This window comes from Triticum aestivum, chromosome 4D, assembly GCF_018294505.1.
Source record: "Triticum aestivum cultivar Chinese Spring chromosome 4D, IWGSC CS RefSeq v2.1, whole genome shotgun sequence".
Lineage (NCBI taxonomy): Eukaryota > Viridiplantae > Streptophyta > Magnoliopsida > Poales > Poaceae > Triticum > Triticum aestivum.
This window is the reverse complement of record NC_057805.1, coordinates 448,595,606-448,604,565: the sequence shown is the minus strand read 5'-3', so window position 1 is coordinate 448,604,565 and position 8,960 is coordinate 448,595,606.

The window sequence follows — 8,960 nt, the reverse complement described above, 5'->3', positions numbered from 1 at the left end:
GCTGGCATCAGAGGGTTTGTTCGTTGCAACTTTTAATGGTATAAAACCTTGCTTTTTAGAGAAGTATAATAAATCCTTGCATGAGTGCTCATATTATTATCTGAATTTGCTACAAATTTCTAGTGAAATTCTTTCAGTAGTATGGCATGCCTGTCAAATACGAGATGCATATAGTGACTTTGTCAATCTCAAGATTTTTCAGCTTAGTTTGTAAGAGGGGCTCATAGGGGTAGGGTATGCATTCCTTTATAGAGGTTAGTGTGTGTGCATGTATGTTAGTGTGTGCGATATGTTGTATGTTCTTACAAATAAGGATAAAATACGCAACTAATTCCACTTCTTGTGCAACAATGCTTTGAAAAGGGATAATGCCCTCACGCCATGGCTGTCATGTCTGGCCGGAGATGACCATGAAAAGGATTTTTTTTCTTGAATGACAAGATTAATCTATTAAGGTCAGAAAACATTGGGAGAACACATGCAACAAGGTAATGATGTAAGTTTGCCTTCATGGAGTCCAACCAAGGATGTCCAAAACAAGAGTTTTCACCCCAAATATGAAGCACTGTTCAAAGCACCATCCTGCAAATGGATCTTTCTAAAGCAGCACTAGTGAGTACTCCATGCAGGACCATCATGCTATCCGCCAGAGGATGCCGCATGCCTCTCCCAAAATCAAAGAAGCTCATGTCCCGAAGAGCCATTGAACCAACGACTTCCCGGGGAGTACGTTCTACTACTACCGGTAGTGATGAGAGGGATTAGTGGCACTGTTGATTGGTGGGATGTCTTCCCATCTATCCTCAGCTAGCCCCACATGCGTCTCAGTGAACCCATGTAAGCCTCTTGCTCACATGCTCTTATCAAGGCATTGAATCAAAACAAATCCCCTATCACGAATGGTATCATCATGTTGTAATGCTCTTTTCCAGAAAACAAGCATCACAATGCAATCATATTACAATTTTATCCCAGGCATAAACATAACAATGTATATGGCATTGCAATAAAGTGATAAAAGTTCCCTACCCAACCGGGCATCACTGCAATGTCTCAAATTTGGGGCAATGCAAATACATGACAGTAAGTAAGTATGTAAAGTTAAGTAATTTGCTAACCAAATTGAGTGTCATTACACGTCTTATATCTAAGGTATGGTAATGTGTCAAGCCAGGATCAATGTAAGCAAAGTAGCCAACCAAATTGGGCACCAATGCACTAGGATTTTGGGGTCTCATGCAATGTATAAGTTAGGAAAGTATGTGATATCTACTATGCACTTATATTCTTGTAAATTGTTGGGCCTCCAAGAACAGAGGATTGTATGATAACAAACAAATTTCCCTCAAGTGGATTACCTAAGTTGTATGAATTTGTGGGTTGTAGGATGCAAGTATTACCCTCTCAGGCGACTCTACAATAAAGATATTAATAGTTTCTTGCGTCCCTAACACACCTAATACAATTGTCAATTGTATAGGTGCACTAGTTCGACTACGGGAGTGACAATTTCCATGTCAAATAGTTTTGTATTTTCAGACTAAATAGAAACAACAAATTAAGAAGGTGTAATAGTGACTGAAATAAGGTTGTGAAGGAAGAAAACAAGGCCTGGGGCTCATTGCTGGTTCACTCGTGGCAACTCTCGACACTGACAGCTTCATTAAAATACTCGATATAACCCCACCAAGGTGCGGTAAAAGCATCACACCCAAAGTTTCCCCTTTTGTATTTGGATGAAACTTGGATGAGACATCATAGGTACGCTAAAGCATCACACCTTAAACTTTTCTCTTTCCAATCTTAATCCATAGAGCACCCCAATGTCAATAATCTCTGGAGACTATACTAGACAATCACCATATGTTATCATTGATTTCCAAAGTTCATTATAACATGAACAAAATTCATAAACCAGGGATACATCATATAATTCAACTCACCATCAATTCCGAAATCACAATCATTGATGTCAACTCATACGATCAGAAAGAGAGATAGATTACTCATAGCTATTGCTTACAAACCCTTAGCCTCGAGGCTGGACAACTCCGCGTCGTCATGGGAGAAACAAAGGTTGATGAAGAGACCAAACATGATGATTCCCTCCCTCAGACAGAGTGTGAGAACATGACCAGGTGAAGATCGTCTCGGAACGCGAAGTGATGACAAAGCTTGTCCTTTTTGCTTAAGATCTTTAGGGATAAATAATGCTTTGACTTCTCTGCTTTTGCATCTTGTGTTTTTTGGTGGTTTTTAATTTTGTTTGTGTCCTTGTGACTTGTTCCTCAAGATCCAGTTGAGTTTGCTTCTGGTTTGTTTCGCTCGTCCAAGTCATTTCACTGGAAGATGTTGTCTTCTTGTGCCGCATGATGAACTGCTACAAAGTCGCACTAGCAACAAAAGAAACTCAAAGCGTACTGAGACCTGGATTATTAGCATGGGGACCAGCAGGAAAACCAAGGATTCAAGAGAACAGACTTCTCCAACAACAAAGTGTTGTAACAAATACATGAAAACCACACCTACAAACAAGGAAAATTTGGCAAGAAAGTTACCTCTGAACCTATGGAACTCAAGAAACATGCGGAAGCATTCTTGCAAGAGGTATGTGTTTGCCCCCACGCGCCATTTTATCATTCAACAATTCTGGCAGAAAAAGCAAATACATCATACAAAATTTCAAGAGAGTGTATAAACTACCATGCAAACGCAAAATTCCAGGAAAGAGACAAAAAAGATTCGATCTCGGATTAAGGATCTATGCAAATCAATAGAATGGAAATTATCTCTTTCTCAGTATAGACTCGTGGAAAATTTATCACCCATAAAAGATGCATTCCAAGGATGGCCCGAAAAACAATTGAAAGAACTCTGGTATGACACTAGTAAAGTTACTTTATTTTATTTTTCTCGAATACGCACGAGTGTGCGTACTATATTATATAGAAGGAATCGGGGTAAAGAGTCCGTCCACGTTAGCGTTACAGATTACATATATACACTGCACACTAACTCTACTTCCACCCTCCACCTAGTCTGAAAGACTATGTACTCTCCGCTGCCCACTAGTAAAGTTACTTTATGTCTTATAGATTTTCCGGTATACATGGATATTTTTCCCGGGCACTATGAACAAGGATACCTAATATTATGGATAAGTTCATAAGATTGCCTTACAACAATTGGCTTGATGGTTAATGTAGGAGCAGTAACACGATCAGCCATATGATGAACTGTTTTTTTTAGAAGAATACTGCATTAAACCTTATCCAGAAACGGATACAGATGTAGCACAGACGCAGCATCGTCGAAAGACCCTGAGAGACCACACGTGTCCCAACACACATGCGAAAAGACCCCCAAAGAAAGAAAAATACAATGAGGACCCTGGGGGCCAATCCACAAATGAAACCATCTCCTGTCGTCGACTGCCGTCGTCGTCGAGACGAACGCCAGAGGAAAATGCAGATATCCAGCAAACCCTTGACCGAGGATACACCATTGCCGGAAACGGCTTTGTGAGTCGAATATGAACCCCGCCGCGAACGGTGAGGCGTTGCCGCTGTGGCGCGTCGACCGGGGATCATCCCCATGCACCTCGGCCGCAGCTCCGGCACCTCCATCCAATGAAGTCGAAGGAGAATCTCCAGAACTGCAGCCACGAGCCACCATCCGAGCATTGGGCCACCAAATCTCTCGCCAGCCGTCGCGGCCACCATCGGGATGACCATCGCCGGCCAAAGCACTCCTGTACAGGACTCCACCGGCTTCTCATCGACACCGGAGAACGTGTCGACGTGGCAGAGACAAAGCCGAGGAAGCAAAACTCCTGATTTGGTCGACAGCGCCGCCTCCTCGACCAAACCCGAGCACACCAAGCCCGCCGCCGCGCACGCCGGCCAGGCCAAACCTAACCTCACCGCCCAAGACGAGCGGCAGGAATCTACGCCGATGGCCCATCGATCCCGTCTGAGAAGACGAGCTCGAGATGGAGTGAGCCCCGGAAGAACAAAACGCCGATGAGACGCAGCCTCCAACCAAGCGGCGTCCCCGCGAAAACGCACCCAAGCTGCGGCCGCCACCGACGACGGAGCCGGCGGGCCAGAGCAGCGCCAGGACGAAGACATACTCGCGTGCAGCTCCTCCATCGCCTCCCGAGCCAGAGCCAAGGACGACGCCGGCGAGCGCCCAACCAGATCGAGCGCTCGATTCGGAGCACACACAAGCAGCAGACCTGAAGCCGCCACCAAGGACAGGCCGACGAGACCACGCAGCACCCGAAGCACACCAAGTCGCGGACGTCTCCGCCACCCACGCCGCCCGGCCGGAGCCAAGCGCGACGCCGAGGAGCTCGCCCCGACAGCAAAAGCCTAGCTACAGCCACCAAACTAAGCTATATGTACAGCCCACCCGAGGATCTGGGCCCCCGTCACCTCACGACGCCGACGAGGGCGACGGAAGCGAGGGGGCCCGACGAGATCGACGGCGGGAGCTCAGGCGCCGAGGTCGCCAAATGAGTCTCCTCTCCGATCTACTGTAGCGGGAGGATCGTGTAGTACTATGATGAACTGTTGGGTACGAGACATCCGGATATGATGTGTGGTGTGGAGCGTGGTGCTCTATGGACCAAGCTGCAAGAGTACAAGTTTTGATGTCAAAGCTTGCACTCACTGTACACTATATGTGGTCTTATATACTCCCCTGTCTCATATTAGTTTTCGCTGATTTAATACAATATTTTGACAAAAAGAAAAAAATCATAGCAGCCTAGCTAGACGCTCCTATGTTTCATGGAACATGCATGCATCCTAGCTTAGGACTAGACGCCGCATCATATATGAAGAAGACATACACCCTGATCTAATGTACTATAAGTTAACTCCGTGTTTCATATTCCTATCGTAGAAGGCAATGAGTTCTCTAGAAAATTAATTATGATTATCCTCACTAACGGCATTTGTGTTAACTTATTTATATTGTCGCAATGACATTACAACATATACACTAATGTGAGTCTAACTAACCAAGTTGTTATGATGCCAATTTATTATTACGGCAGCCGGCAACTAATAAAACTATTTTCAGTTATTTTTTATTGTCAGCTTATGCTTCTGATCAAATAATATATACTCTCTCCATATTAACTAAAGTTGAGATATTTATTTTTGAAACGAAGGAATTATATGACTAGCTAGACCGCTAGCTACCGCTGGCATTAGTGGGTTTCTTCATTGGAGCATACAATAGTAGTGTGAAACTAACTAAAGGGTTGTTATGATACCAATTTATTACTATGGCAGCCGGGAAGTAAAAACAAATACTATTTCTCAATTTTTTATTATTAACAACTTAGGCATCTGATCATATAATGTATATCAGTTTTGTTAAAGCACATCTAGATGTGCTCTAAGTATTGCACATCTAAATTTTATGTCATTGATTTAACTATATATATGACTAGGTAGGCAGCTAGCTACCGCTGGCATTAGTGGGTTTCTTCATTGGTAACGTAAGATTAACTAACCCGGCTGTTATGGTGCTCCTTTATTACTAGTATACGGCAACCAGGAACTGATAAGATAATTTTCTAATTTTCTTTATTGTCAACCTATGCATCTGATAAAATGACATGTATGTGGCTAGCTTGCTTGGCGGATAGCTACCGCTAGAGTTTGTGAGTTTGTTCATTGCAACCTGCAATGGTACGTGAGACTAACTAACCCGGCTGTTGAGTAAATCGCAAAATCTCTGCTACTTAAAATGAGCGTAAGGTTCTCATTTCATTTTTCTTCCACCATCCCTTCATCCAACCTTCCGTGTATATGATAATCAATCACGTTAATTTACTTACCTTTTAAACCAATTTCATTCTAATTTACTTATCAAACTTCTAATCAAAATATAAGGTAATCCACGGTCTGAATTTGATGAACATTTATTTACAAAATTGCATTATTATTGACAAGTAAATCACAAGCTAATGTACTAGAATATTTATATCCCGTTGCAATGCATGGGCATTGTTCTAGTATTCTTCATAATTGTGGACCCTAAATAAAAAAACCATCGATTTACCTTTCTATTTGCAAAAAAGGCATCGGCTTCTGTTGACAGTTCACGAAAAATGTTGATTGGTAAGTAAATGTGTTTTGAGACCATTGCTCACCTAGTTTAACGGGCTAGCCAAACTGTGTCAAGTTTTGTTTTGAATCAAACAGTTGGGCCCTACACCTAGTTTAACGGGCGTCACCGCTTACACATGGGACCCAACTGTTAGATTCCAAATCAAAAGCTGCTTATCATACGATCAATGTTTTTCACAAACCAGGAAATCGAATGCTTTTTGCAAAAGGAAAAAAGGTAACCGGTGCTTTTTTAAGGGAAAAGTTTTCCCACAACCGGCGGATTATAGGCTGATCGTCGGCCGCGTCGGTTGCTGGACGTGTGTCCCATGGGTCCCATCTCTCTCTAGAGAGATCGTGTAGCCTTTTCTTCTTGAGGCTTCCCGTGACTCCATGACTACTATATCTGGAGAAACCTTATCCATGTCTCATGGTCATCTCTCTCATCTCCTTTCCTTTCACACATCGCTCCCTTTTGAGATACTCACCACGCCGCTCCATATTCGTGGGACTTCACAAAGGAGCTTGTGTCTGCCTCCAGCGAGTGGAGACCAGGCCGTGTCCCTCCGGCCTTCTTCCTCGTCTCGGCACCGACGACGGCAAGGCGCCATTCACTTCTGCAACATCACTGTTGTTGCAAAAAAACAAATCCGCAACAAGATCTTTGTTGCAAAAAAAAATTTCGAAATAGAATCTCTGTTGCAAAAGAATTTCTGCAACAAGACCTCTGTTGCAAAAAAGATTCCACAACACAACCTTTGTTGCATAAAAATTTCACAACACAATCTCTATTACAAATGTTTCTGCAACATGATCTCTGTTGCAAAGTGAAGAAAAGACGTTCACCCCACTGGATCTATGTCAGATCTAATGGAAAAGATCCGCCAACCGACGCGTAGCAGCTCCGTTTTTTTAAATTTAGGCTTCACAATTGTTATGGTTTTTCGCAATTTACTCTTGGACTATTAGGTTGTCCGTAATAGGAGTATCATAGGTAGTACTATCATGCATGTCAACTAGACAATTTTGATTAAATGTCAATGGATTAAATAAAAAAGATGATTCAGTATCATATTATGATCCTATCATAATGAATGATGTGCTGCTACGCGTCATGCATAATAATTAATGAGGTCATCTATGATAGTACCAACCTATAATATACACTACGGAGGTAGTACCATACACTAGTATACGATACTCCTCTACGACCAGCCTTATGATGCTAATTTGGGTGGTTGAGATAGTCAATTGGCGACCTCGCGTCTCTCCCTCCCCCCTGAAACCCTCGCGTCTCTCCCTCCCCCCTGAAACCTCGCCGCCGCGTCCTTCCCCACTCGATCCCGGCAGATTCCGACGGATCTCGCCGCGCGCAGGCCGGATCCGGGTTCTCCTTCCTCTGCTCTTCCCTTCCCTCCCTCGGATCCGCCCTCACGCCGCCTCCCCGAGAGGTGGCCGGGACGACATGCGCCCCTCCCCTCCGGCTCCCCTCCTCCCCTCTTCCCCCCGCCGCCGCCGGCGGGCACCCCCGGCTCTCGCCCGAGTGGTGGCGGCGGCGGCGGGGTGTCCTCTTCCCGCGTGCACGTCCTCCCTTTCCAGGGTAGGGGCGGCGGCAGTGCTGATCGGCTAGACGGCGGCCCGGCGACCCGGCGGAGGACGAGGTGGCGGCGCGGCTCCTTGCAGGCGGGGCGGCTTGGTGGCGCGGGGTGGCTGGCGGCGCGCCCCCGGCTCAAATCTGGGCCCTGCGGGCCCCATTTGGGTCCTAGCGTGTCGCCCCCCGGGGTGACTTCGTTGTCCTCTGCGTGGTGAGGAGGAGGAGCAGCTCGGACCGGGGCGGCGACGCCGACGGCGTGCCTGCTGCAGCGTGAAGGCGGGAGCTTTACGAGCCTATGAGGGCCCGGCCGGGCCTCTGGGCCCACGGGCCTGGTATGCTCTGCTATTGCGTCCAGTCGACTACCGTTGTTGACGGTGGAGGTTGAGCCCTCCCGCGTGCCGACGGTGCTGCTGCCTCTAGTCTCGGCTCCCCCTCTTCGATGTGCAGACCTCACTTCATGGTGCCGTGGTGAGACGGCATGGGAAGCTTCAAGACTGTGGTGGCGCAGGGTGGTGGTTGGTTTGGTGGCGGGCTCCGGAGTGCCCGAGGTGAAGGTTGGGATCAGAAAAAATCCTTGTCGGCCTGGACGGCACCGACGCGGTGGCGCCTGAGGGTGCCGCCGGACCTTCCTGGAGGGCGTCGGGGGCTGTTGAGTATATGATTATTAGGAAGTATAGGATAGACTAGGATTTGGTCATGCCTTGTCTGGTACTCCAAGTTGGTCATTATACTCCTATATATATGCCCACGAGGCTCAAGCAATACAATCCATCAATAATTCCACCAATCCTCTCTATTCCCTTCTGACCCCGGGCCTGGCAAGCCTGTGCGATGCTTCGTCAACTTCATCTTCGTCCGTCTACGCATGCCTAGTGTTGGCAATACTGGTGTGTGCCTTCGTCTATGATGTGACCCCGCGTTTGGCAAACCCGGTGCGATGCATCGTCAACAACGTCTTCTTCCCGGCGCACACTACTTCGACACCACTGCGCCCATGACTAACTCGGCGTCTCCTTGCGCCCGCGGCTCCACAGCGACAACCTCGACACCGGCTACCCCGACTCGACATCGACCACGGTGTTTTTCGCACGGCTACACCACTCTACGCTCTCGGCTACTTCGACAAACAACACGAAGGGCTACCGCCTTGCTTGAGAAACCTTGTCGGTTTCCACTTCAGCCACGACTTCGGCGATGCATCGACTGTAACGACTGGTGGGGGGTGTCTGTCGGCTTGCCTT